We start from the raw sequence: 11,265 nt of genomic DNA on the forward strand, positions 1-11,265 counted from the left end.
CCATGTTGTTATGTCCATACACCTTCTGTCACAGTTTGTCCTTTCCCCGTGTTTAATGGCCTGAGCATAAATCCCCACTCACCTGTCTTTATAATAGTTATGCATTAACACCGCTTTTTGGTGATTTCCATGTTTTTAGCGCTGTTTGTGCTCATAAGTGATAGGGAAAATGCTTACAGCTTGTAATGACTTTAAGCTTTTTTAGTTAATCTAATGGAAACAGTTAATTGGCTCAGGGTATTTGACTCTGATTAAAACATTCTCTATAAATGTTCACATGCACAGCTACAGTAACTCTGTAAGCAGTGAAATATACTCCCAACTACAACTGAAAACAGAAAAATAAAACTTTAAAAAAAAAAAAATCACAACTATAGGGCTCATTGATGACTGCTACATGCAGTTGCTTTTGTCAAAGCAACTTTGCACTTCCATGCACTTCCACATAATTCATATAAAGAATTTGGGCATATATGTCTGAAATGACAAAAATCATGGGGGAAAGCACTGTATTGTGGTTAAAAAAACATGCTGAAATTGCATGCGCACACTGCACAATACACAGGTTTTCTAACATAAATGAGCCCTTATATGCATGACTTAGCTTCCTGACACTGCTCTATACAGCAGCTCTTCACATTATTGAGGGGGCTAAAGTGCAGTAACCCACCAATGAGCACAATTCTCATCACTAATTTCCAGTCTGAGAATCAATTTACTGTAGATGCAGTCAGGAGCACAATATGGTGGTAGAAAAGTGCTAGTAAACATAATACTGTAGTTTTCCTTAAAAAAAAACATGTAGCTGATTTTAGAAAACAATATTCAATATGGAGCACTTTCAATATAGTGTTCCTGGGTTGTTCCGAACAACTGAATGTGCCAAAGGTGTTCCTGGGTTGCTCCATACAACTGAATGTGCCAAAGGTGGTCACAGTTCACTTTCCTTTTTTAGCAGATTTCGGAGCCAAAACACATAATTAAGCATTGCAGTGCCGAAATCTGCTCCATATACCTGCACCCAGGCAGACACAATGGCTCTGGGTGCAGGCACAAGTTCAGGCTAATGCCAGTGTCTGCCAATAGCCCATAATTATAAAGGTATGGTCACTTGTTCCAAGGGTGCACACTCCTTAAAACGTGTGTAGTGCCAATGTACAAAGTACATGATGCATTGCTCCAGGGGAGCCCTGGCATTAACTCATGAAAAAATAACACAAAGGCTGCCTAGATTCAGCTACAGTTACTCAGGGTACCCTTACCACCATGGCAACAAACTTTCTATTCTCCTATATAACCTTTATCTATGCCAACTCAGCCAAGCATGCCCATAGTCCTGAACTGCAGCAGCATTATACCTAATGTGACATGCTGCCTGTACACGCAATTTTGGAGGAATTAGCAATGGTAGGCAGGCATGCAGAGGATCTGGAGCATAAGAGACAGGGACACCACTTCTTCTGGCAAAACAGGTTTATTTGGGCAAATTCTTCCCAACAGAAACATAAGTCAGTTCATAAACAGTTCAGGGTTGTGATTTGTCCCTTCTTCAGGGTTCTCACCTTCCAGGGTTAGTTCCACACTCTGGAACACTCAGGCTTCACATTAAGCCTTGTTGACTCCTCTCAGCACTCATCTCTCTGGTCATAACTCCCTCTGCTCCCTGCAGTGACAGGAGGCACCCCCAGCTCCTCTGGGAGTTCCTAACACAGGCAGCCCTCCGGCTCTGTGCCCTGCTCTGAGAGTGACCTTCGGAGTCAAAATCAACCTCCTCTCTCCTGTGTAATCACACAGCCCTTTTATTGGCTGCTCACCTGCAGCCTAATGAGGCAGCTCCCTACAGCTGGCCAAATGAAAACCTTAAAGGGAGTTTGGAATGGAGGACCTAACCATTTACTCCAGGGGCTTTTCTAAGCCAGTAACATAAACCCAGCATCACCTGCTGCAAAACCAGGCATTTTATCTGGTGCCATCTGTATCCCACCATTAACACTGGTGGAAAACATACCAAACAATGATCTTTTCCATTGCATCTCTCACACTAAATACTGAAGGGCTCTATATTTTGACATTGCAAGGCACAGAAGAAAGCCTTATTGAGCCGTTCTACCTTAGGACACACATACCAAATCATTCTGAGTTGCTGAGTAACTGAAAATTTGTTTTTCTTGTGCTTTAGTGGCCCTATAAAGGTTTAAAGCCCATAAGGCTGCTATACCTAAAAAGAACACATTTCATGTGCTGAAGTAGCCTCCAACTGGAGGCCAGATGCAATGCTTAAAGTGACATCATCATTTTAATAGGATCTGGCCTGCAAGCACAGTGATGTGAAACATAATTGTCTCACTACAAAAAGAGTTTTAATAATGCTATAAAGCAGTAAGAAGTAGAATTGCTGATTTATCATTCAGCCAATGTATTGATGCTATGGTTTCATTATAAAAGTACATTCTCCAGGAGAATTACCAGCAGTATGCTATTTTCCACATTTATGGAGACTTTCTACATAAATCGTAATTCTTCCACAACTTTTCCTTCATTTCCAGAATTGTCAAGTCCAGATGAGGACTATACGCAAAATACTTAGGAGAATCATAATGAGCGTACATTTCTAAGCTGGCCATTAACTGGCCAGTCTTATTTGCTAACTCCGCTACTTGATAAAGTCTGCAGTTTATTAGCCTATGTTTGGGGCTAAAATGCTTGGCCTCAAGTCTCAGATGGTATGGATGGAAGATCATGCTGGGAAAAGACTATTGAGCTATGAAAGCAGTTTTCTCCCAACAAGTCTCCACAGGTCACACCATGTGGTCCAGGCTGTTCTGAGCAGAGAGGAATGGGAGTGGTCCAACCAATCTTGACTGACATCTGAACTTCAACCCCCACCTGCCTATCTTTCCTATGTGATAGAAAACCTGGAAAAGACTTTGAAGAAGATCTAAAAATTCAACACAATTCCCCCTTACATTGTCTGTCACTTTCCGTCTCACCCAGCTGAGTTACTAATAAGAACCTAGAACTTTATCACTTACTTTTTTAAGCAGCAGCCATCGAGTTATTTAGCACAATGGCGCAACAATTTGAAACATACATGCCAAGCGGGCTGGCGGGTGATGTGGGAGTTGTAATTAAACAATAACTTTACATCTACTTGCACATTTCCATAAAACTACAATTTGCATATTGTATGCATACAATAGTAGACTATGTGCCTGTACACACACAGTTACCTGTGCAGAGGTCTGTAACATTGCTGCAGTTGATGTGTCGCTCTCATTGGTATGGAGGAGGTCTCTTTTATACCTTTTATCCCTACCTCTTCACTCACATTCCCTTGTTACTGGGCAGAAGCCTTTGTAACAGTTTATAGTCATGCTCTATGCCCATTGGGTTAGTTAGGTTGACCACTCCCCTTGCAGACTGATAAAGTGTCTAGCAAGGAGGAGTGGCTTCCTCTTTGGCTGCCTGTCAGCAACTTAACAACAGCTCCACTGAGCCTGGGTGCAGCAACAGGCCCCAGTAAGCAAAGGATACCCCAGATACAATACTTGATCTGGAGAAGCTGGGGACAGGGCCCTGTGAATTAGGTTTATATAGAAGTAGCAGCTCTGTTATAGCACCCTCTAGAAGTGGTGAGAGTAGAGAGGTTAGATAGTAAGGGCAGCTGAGGCCCCAACTAGAAGACAGACGGAAGTATTTCTTCCACTAGGCAATGTTTCCTTAGCTTAGAGCCACGGACTAGTGACAGGATACAGGCAGGATAACCCCTGATCTAAGCCCAGCTGTAGGACCCACAAGAGTTAAAGGTTATCAACCTGGGGATTGACTTCACTATCTGATCTACCTACCCAAGTGGTACCCTGCTGACAGGTACTTTACCCTGCCCAGACTCCAAAAGAGGTGGGATGAACCGGTGGTACCCTCCTTTGCTATCCTAAGTGGGTTCTGCTATTTCTATCTTGTTCATGTGAGTACTGATCCTCTGTGAAGCAATATCATCTGTCTTGGACGAATAAAGCCTTGTATTATAGTTTACTACTGAACCTTCTGGCGTCCTATTTAATACATCTGCATCACACAGCCTTTGTGAGTTGTAGTTAAACCACAACCTCAGCTCCATTATCTGCTATCTTTCACACAAACTATACCCTTCCTTTGAAAGATAGTCCCAATGTGCCCCATGCTCTATCCATAGCCTGGGATAAAAGTGCTTTTTAGCCAAAAAGGGGTTGCAGGAGGTTGCTTCAACAATAAGACATACTGCAACTTTGTAAAGGTGCTTCAGTATAAATGTTAAGATAGCTTGGCAAGAAATTTAACAGCATTCACAAACAAACTGACATGTTGTATGTATTATATATGGTCTCAATAACCTATGGATTTGCAATGTGTATAATATAGTAAATGTATTATGTGCAGGCAAACAGGCACTGAGGAAGATCTACTGTAGGGTTGCATGCAATCTATTAGAATCACATTATAGATGAGATGAGAATAATATTACAATATGTCTTTCATGCTTAAAGATATCACAAGAGGAATGGATATTCTATTCTATTCTATTTGTAAAGCCTAGAAAACTAGGTCAAAACCATATGAATTTTTAAAGAGTGTTAGATATGGAAGGCTTACTCATTATGTGTGCCCCCATAATCTGGCATAATAGTAAAACAGGTTTTCTATTCTGCTTAAAGATACAAGGGGCCCATATGTTGGGGCTTTTTTTATTATAATGTGAATTTTCTCCTCATCTAACTTCACCAAAGGTCAAATCAATACATCAGGTGTAAAAACATAATTGTGAGTTCAGTGTGCCAAAATGTGCTGGAGTAAATGGCCACATTATGCCTGTATATCCCCATACAACTGTAACAGGAAAACTATGCTGGAGAATTAATGCCAAGTGATAACATATGTGGGATATTAGCATGGAGGATATGACGTAGATAATAAGTAGCTGCCATATCGTTATACTGGTAGCTCACAAGCCTGGACCTGGCACAATGGCTTCTCTTGATAAACTTACATACTTTTGTAGTTTCGCCATAGCTAAATTATGTCTTGTAAAAAGATGTGACTATTCAACCTTGCAAACTTAATAGGACAGAATTGGTAGCTCTAATGCCTTCATAAATTGGCAATGTATGAGTTTTAATTTATGGTAATAATATGACAAATTTGCCATTTTGTGGGAATCCACACAAATGGCAGAAGTGGGACAGGTACGGAATTTTTTATCCAGAAACCCCTTATCCAGAAAGTTCCAAATTACAGGAGGGCCATCTCCCATTGACTCCATTTTTAATAAAATAATTCAAAATGTTTAAAACTGTTTCCATTTACTCTGTAATAATAAAACGGTACTATATACTTGATCCCAACTAAGATATAATTATTCCTTACTGAAGGCAAAACAATCCTATTGGGTTCAGTGGCGTAGCGTGGGCTTTCGTCGCCTGGGGCCGACCGGAAATTTTCCGCCCCTCTATTTAGTTATTCTTAAAAAGTTCCCCCAATAGAAAGTGCCCCCATACACAGTGCCCCCATAAACAGTGCCCCCAATTGCCCCATACAAAGTGCCCCCAATAGGAAGTGCCCCCATACACAGTGCCCCAATTGCCCCATAGACAATACCCCCCAAAGACCTTGCCCCCCAATAGAAAGTGCCCTCATACACAGAGCCCCAATTGCCCCATACACAGTGCCCCCAATAGGAAGTGCCCCCATACACAATACCCCACAAAGACCTGGCCCCCCCATGGAAAGTGCCCCAATTTCCCCATAGACAGTAGCCCCCACACAGTGCCCCCAATTTCCCCCATAGTACATACCCCCAACAGACCATCGGCGGCGGCTCCTTCTCTCTTACAGGCAACAAGCGCTTCTATAAGGTTGCGCCTCGTCGCTGACGTGTGACGTCATACGCACGGGCGCAACCTTATAAAAGCGCCTGTTGCCGCGCCATAAGAGAGAAGGAACCGCCGCCGATGGTCTGTTGGGGGTACGTTAAATATCATGGTGATTGCCGCCGCCCCTTCTGATACGCCGCCCGGGGCCATGGCCCCCTCGGCACCCCCCTGGCTACGCCACTGATTGGGTTAATTTAATATTGAAAACATTTTTTATCAGACTTAAAATATAGAGATATCCAGAGTATGGAAAGATTCCTTATCCGAAAACCCCCAGGTCCCAAGCATTCTGGATAACAGGTCTCATACCTGTAATCACTTTTTTTAAAGTAGGACACAATGATAGACAGGGTAACTTCAAGCAGGTAATCCCAGGGGCGGGCCAAGCCGTCCGGGCACCCTAGGCAACCCGGTCGGCCACCTCGCCCGCCCGGCCCCCTCCGTTGGCGCGCATGCGCAGTTCGGGGGGGGGTGCGATGCCGTGGGTCATTGCCCCCGCCGCTTGTCATTAGCGGCGGAGGCAATGGCAAAGAAGGGGAACTAGGGGTAGGCAGCAGAGGCTTCTGCCTGGCGACCCCTAATCATTGTGCCCTAGGCAGCTGCCTCTTCTGCCTACCCCTAGTTCTGGCCCTGGGTAATCCCTTAGTTTAATTCACAGCAGGGATTCCACAAAACAAGTCACATTTCCGTTTTGCACAGCATATGCACTATTGAAACCAGAACAGACTGGTCCATGAGATAGTGCCTCAGCCACTGTTAGAGCAAAGTAATCCAGGAAATATACAAATGTTCAACTCACATTCTTAGCTTTTCTGTTTATCGCTCTCACATGCATCTGCTCACTTCTTGGTTCTGTCTTCCTGAACCAAGACCTTATTCCCAGCACCTTATTCGCCCCGTGACTAATCTCCCTGCAGTGCCATCCCACTGGCAAGAATGTATATCGCCGGTGGGATGGCATACGTGCCGCTACGATTTCTTCAGGCGACTTCGGGAAATCGTAGCGATGCATATGCCATCCCACCAGCGATTTACATTCTTGCCAGTCAGGGGCTTGCCCCCCCCCCCGCTCCCCAGCGCTTACCTTCTGAGCGCAGGAGCGGGTCCGGGGGCGGTGAGATCGCTAGTGCAGAGAGCACAATTGCGCTCTCTGCACTAGAAGAGCCGAATTTCCGGAAATTCGGCTCTTAAAGTTACCAGGAGCGGCTTTTTGCCGCCCCTGGTAACTGGCGCGCTTCTGCCACCTGAGGCGAGTTTCTCAACTCGCCTAATGGCAGAAGCGCCCCTGTTGCCAGTGAGATGGCACTGCATTGGTCAGTATTTGTATGTAATTTATATGTGTGATGTATACATCTTTCTATTGTACAGCACTCATGAATTCATGTTAATAATAACTATAATATTAGTATTATTATATTATAAGCTCAAACTGAAGACACAACGTTGAAATGTATATAATGATAAATCTTATAAAAGAGACCAACTTTTCTTAACTTCTCAAAACCTAAAACAGTTCAGAACAAGCAACCCAAACTGAATCAAATCATGTCTGAGAACAGTATAGAATTGTATTAAGTTAGTGGATGTTTTTCCCAGCCAAAAACCAAAGTTACCTTTTTTTTGCAGATTTTTTCCACTGAGTATAATTTCTCTCAGCCCAATAGTGAAAGCCCTGTTTTGTGCACAAAGACAGTCTTAATGCCTGCTGAAATGGTTCTGGAAAGCATAAAATTTCTGTAAATTTCCATTAATCTTTCCACATTTTTTCTTTTTCACCTGAAATACTAATTTATTCTGCAAGCATCGAGGCTGTAACAATCAGCCCATTCTTTTCCAACTTAAGTATTTAAATTCTAATAGAAAAGCTGAGATACAGCCTGCAGTGTTGGAACAGAATCACACGTTTCAGAACCAAGCACCAATTTCCAAAGGGACTTCTAGACAATTAATTTAAATTTATAATAAAATGTCTTTTCCTGACTTTCTGTTTAAAATTGCTATTGGCTACAAGTTTCTTTTCAAATTAGATGGAGATAAACAGTGTACTGAAGAACAACGCATACCACATTGCTCACTGCCAGTTTATACCTATTTGCAATTTCTGTAATGTAAGGCTTGCCAACATGCAGAACAGCACGATATTAAATGTAACTTTTAAGGATACATTAAATTAATGGATATGTGATACTGTGTTCTTTTAAACCCTTTCAAACTTGAAGCAAAATCATTGCTTAAAGAGCAACCAGTCATTATGTACATATTATTATGTATGTGTGTATTATGTATACATGTATGTATATTGGTATTTATATAGCACTGTACAGGGGGTCAATTTCAGTGTGACTTGGGCAGCATGCTACCCCCTACATTTGTGCCGCCCTAGGCCTGGGCACTTGTGGCCTCGTGACAGATCCGGGCATGGGGAGGGTAACATACAGACACAAATAGGAGGAAACACAATATTGTGTATTATTATTATTTAATTCCTTTTATGGAGTAGGGAGAGTGTGTTGTATCCCACAACCAGCAGCCTAGTGCCCTAGAACAGAGCTGGCCAACTTCTTACATGTACTGGGAAGTCTGTGGAGCCTTAGAGCAGACTGGGGTCATAAACATCCTTTGCGTTGGTTGGAGGTAACACATGAAGAGGTTGGGCTTTGTTGAGTCCACAGAAGTCGCAAACAAGAGGATTGACTAAATAAACACACCAAGTTTCTCTCACCAGTTTATTTCACCTTTCTTTGTGTGTATGTTTAGATTGTTTATATGTTGCAGTCTGTTGTCACTAGTGTCCCCTTAATGGGTCTGGAGCAACACTATTTCCCAGGAGCTCAAATCCAAAAACTGGCAGGCTGTATGAGTTAGCTTTCAACCTTCCATCAGCACAACAATTGCTTTATCCAATGAAGAATTTCTGCAGTAATTCATCTTCCCTATCTCCACTGCAGCCTGACTGGCAATTATCAAGGGCTAAATCAGATATTCTGCTTAAAGGGCAATGAAAGGTTAATATAAATTAAAAGTAAGTCTAAAGGCATTCTTTTTAAGTACTTACTGCATATCTAAATTCCCAGATCCCTGCTTGCTTCTCTGAGATATGGGGCTGGCAGCCTACAGCAGTGTGAAGCCTACAGTGACATCACTGAAATCTCTCTCCCCTTCCTGTAGGTGCCAGCGGCAGCCTTCCTATTCTCTGAGCATGTGTGTAACTTGATCCTGTCTCCTGTTCTGAGCTACACATGCCCACCAGCCAATCAGAAGCGGATCTGCCAGAGGGGAGGGGGGGGAGGGAATGAAACACATGTGCAGTATGCAGCAAGGAGGGAAAGGAAGGGAGAATACCTTTTTAGAGATGGCTGCCTGTTCTAGAAAATGTGAAGTAAGTGTGACTGAGTAAATATTTGATTAGGTGAGCCAAAAGTGTGGCGTTTTTACTTAAAAATAGGAGGATTATAGGCAGTATGATTTTTAAATTTTAACTTGCATTCTCCTTTAAGACAGGTTCCTATGCATTTGAGCTGACCCATGTTTAGCTCTGGGACTGTTCAGTTTCTCACAGTAATATTATAGTGTCCATCCACATGTAGAAAGCAACCCCTTGTTAAAAATACCTGCCATAGGGGGCACAGTAAAATAAACATGCATAAAATATATCAAAAACATGCATAAAGTATACAGAGATTCTAAATTGTAAATGCATTTCTATTAAAATTAAATTAGAATTTTAAACAATTAAATTACAGAATAGTAGGTTTAAATATAGATATTCAGCCAGCCAGCAAAAAAACTCATTACTTGTAAGATTTCATTGAAAATTAGCTGCAAATGACTCCAAACCTACAAATGGAAGCCTCCCCAATGTGAAAACAGCACATAGAATAAAACTTGAATTTTTTTAAAGGAAATTAAAAAGTTACATTAATTTATATTGCAAAATACTGTTACCCACAGGACTAGTATTTAAGCTAGCAATTCTTTTATAATAGAATTGTTTTTATTACGTACTGCCTAAACTTGTTGATAGGGGTCATTTACTAATGCAAGTAAGGGTGCTCTAAAATAGACACAATGGAGAATTAATTCATTAATGCAGTTGTGCCCAGACACACTCCTTCATTTACACATGTGTCTATCCTGCTTCTTCTGATGAGTGGCGCACAACTGCACCTATTGACACTGGGGAATCCTGGAGCTACTGCCACCCTGTACCTGTAGGTATCTCTATGGTTCCCACACCAGACTTGCGGTCAGGGAATCTGATGCAAATGCCTTTTTTAATACATTCTCCAGAAGTGACTACACCCCAACTTTGAAGATGCTCAATGCAAGTTTCGTCCATTCTGATGCACAATTGTAGCTGCTGCAACTCAGAGCACAGCTGCAATTATTCTAGAATTAAGGCAAAGAACACTGTATTGTAAAACAACAAGGTGATTTGCATCAAATACAGCATATTGCACTTGTGTTCATAAATGTAGGGTCAGACTGGGCTGGCGGGACACCGGGAAAAAAACCGATGGGCCTTGGCCCTCATGGGCCCTGCAGATCCAGAACCCGATCCAAAGCACTGGCGCTTCCCCCTGCTGACCTCCCTCCCCCGATGGCGGTGAAGTTAAGTATAAAATATGCAGTCAGATAGTGTGGCCCCATGGGGTGTGTGGGGGCCCCTGGGGTGGCAGCCCCGGTGAGACATGCACATCCCAGTCTTACATTGCATAAATGACCCCTAATATGTTTTAAATTACATAAATGCATGTTAAAGAGAGATATTAAAGGCAGCGTTTGCTCAAAGACCAAAGAATATTTCTGAAGGTGAAGTGGTCTGTAAAAAATAACTAACGATAAATGTTGCCTAAAATTTTTAGAACAAGTAACAGAAAAGACTGCACAGTGAAAAAGATACCCCATGCCGCAACATTTACAGCAGGATCCAACTTACCATTGTAAAATATGTGCACTGCACATGCTGTATTGTATGCAACAGAAAGGCACTTACTCCATAAGATACTCACTAGTAAAATGTACATTGCAACATCAGTAGTAGTACTACTATAAACCAATTCTTCACTCAGTATGAAGCATCCCTTTACGTTAACTTTTAGTAAGGTATAGAATGTTCTATTCCTAGCAACTTTGCAATTGGTCTTCATTATTTATTTTTAATAGTTTTTAAATTATTAGCCTTCATCTTCTACATCTTTCCAGTAGGGGTTACTGACCCTGGCAGCCAAAAAAAAATATTGCTCTGTTTGCTCTGTGAGCTTACAATTGTATTTATTATTACAGTATTATTATTATTGTTGTTACTTTTTATATTTCCTATCTTTTTATTCAGTGCCTCTCCTATTTGTATTCC

This window comes from Xenopus tropicalis, chromosome 5 (genome assembly GCF_000004195.4).
Source record: "Xenopus tropicalis strain Nigerian chromosome 5, UCB_Xtro_10.0, whole genome shotgun sequence".
Classification (NCBI taxonomy): Eukaryota; Metazoa; Chordata; class Amphibia; order Anura; family Pipidae; genus Xenopus; species Xenopus tropicalis.